This window comes from Chinchilla lanigera, unplaced genomic scaffold (assembly GCF_000276665.1).
Source record: "Chinchilla lanigera isolate Chin_1 unplaced genomic scaffold, ChiLan1.0 scaffold00050, whole genome shotgun sequence".
NCBI classification, from domain to species: domain Eukaryota; kingdom Metazoa; phylum Chordata; class Mammalia; order Rodentia; family Chinchillidae; genus Chinchilla; species Chinchilla lanigera.
Window position 1 is genome coordinate 1,888,134 of NW_004955451.1, and position 1,700 is coordinate 1,889,833.

The 1,700-nt window shown below is 41.1% G+C and overlaps 1 protein-coding gene across 1 annotated transcript in view; it reads left to right on the forward strand.

Moving 5' to 3' along the window:
* Ppm1d (protein phosphatase, Mg2+/Mn2+ dependent, 1D) overlaps nucleotides 1-1,700 on the forward strand; it is a gene marked incomplete at its 5' end in the record, with an annotated part of 37,685 nt that overhangs the window by 10,024 nt on the left and 25,961 nt on the right.

Here is a 1,700-nt window from a genome sequence, read left to right on the forward strand (position 1 = left end):
TTCAGCTATACTGTTCAGCATAAGTATATAATCACTGTGATGTCTTCAGATCCTGAGAACTTACCCCATTACAACTGAAGGTTCGTATCCTTTGGCCATCTTCTCATTTCTCCCAACCCCAACCCCTGGCATTCCCTACTCCCTGACAACCTTTTTATCTCTGCTTCTGTATGTTTGACTTTTTTAGATTCCACGTGTAAGTGAGGTCATACAGTATTTGATTTTCTGTGCCTCGTTATTTTATTTACCATAATGTCCTCCAGGTTCATCTTTCTTGGAAATGGCAAGAGTGGTCTTTTTGACAGAATAGTATTCCACTGTATATAAAGATTGAGTAGTATTTTTTATTTAAAATACATAGGACCAAAATTGTTTGGGGTTTTTTCAGATTTTGGAATATTTGCAGAGACAGGAGTGTCTTGGGGATGGAACCCACGTCTAAATACAGAATTCATATATGATTCATATATATGACATATACATAGCCTGAAGGTAATTTATAGTGTGATTGCTTTGTGTGCACATGTATGTTTTGGAAATTGAACCCAGGGCCTCATATGTGCTGAGACGTGGTCTGCTGCTGAGCTACAGTGTCAGCTGTACCTACCTGTTCTGTTTTGCAGTGCTAAGGACTGAACCCAGAGGCTTGTAAGTGGTAGGTGAGCACTCTACCAACTGAGCTGTAATCCCAGCCCTGGACTGTGTCTGCCTTTTTGAGGGGCGGATGTGGTAGTGGTACTGGGAATCGAACCCAGGAGCACTGTAGCACTGAGCTGCATCTCCAACATTCATTTATTAATTGATTGATTAATTGATTGGTACTGGAAGGGGTCCCTTTGTATTTTCTATTTTGAGATGAAGTCTCCCTAAGATGCTTAGGCTGGACTTTTTTGTTTTTTATTTCGAGACAAAATCTCACTAATTTTCCTGGTGGGACTCATATGTGCAGTCCTCCTGCACCTGCATTTTGATGACAACGTGTGTCATAGGTCAGGTGTGGAATTTTGTGCTTGAGGTGTCATGTTGGTACTCAAAAATGTTTAGGTTTTGAAGAATTTCAAAGTCCAGAGTGTTGGACTGGGAAAGCGAAACCTGTGTATGCCACACTTCATTTATCTATACATCTGCCTATCATCAAATACTTCGGTTGGTTCAGTATCTTGGCTGTTGTGAATAGTGCAGCAAGGAACCTGGAGGTACAGATACCTATTCAAGGTGCTGATTTTTCTTTCTTTGGGTACATACTCTGAGGAGTGAGATTCTTGAGTTAATTTTTATTGTGTTTTCTATCTTGGCTGTACCAATTTACATTTCTGTCAACGCTTATTACCTCTTGTTTTGGTTTTGTTTTTTTGAGATAGGATCTTACCATGTAGTTCAGGCTAGCCTTGAACTCTTTATGTTGCCCAAGCTGGCCTCAAATTCACATTGATCCTCCTGCCTTGGCCTCCCAAGTGCTGGGACTGTAGACATGTGCCATCACACATGGCTTGTTTTTTTTTGAAACAGATGCTTTTTTTCTTTTTTTTTTTTTTTGTACCGGGGATCGAACTCACGACCTTGTGCTTGCTAGGCAGGCATTTATGCTACTGAGCTATATCCCCCAAGCCCAGATTCTTGATTTTTAGTTCAGGTTGTCCTTGAGCTGACTGTGTAGCCCAAGAGGGCCTCAAATTTGTGGGAATCCTTCTGTCTCAGCC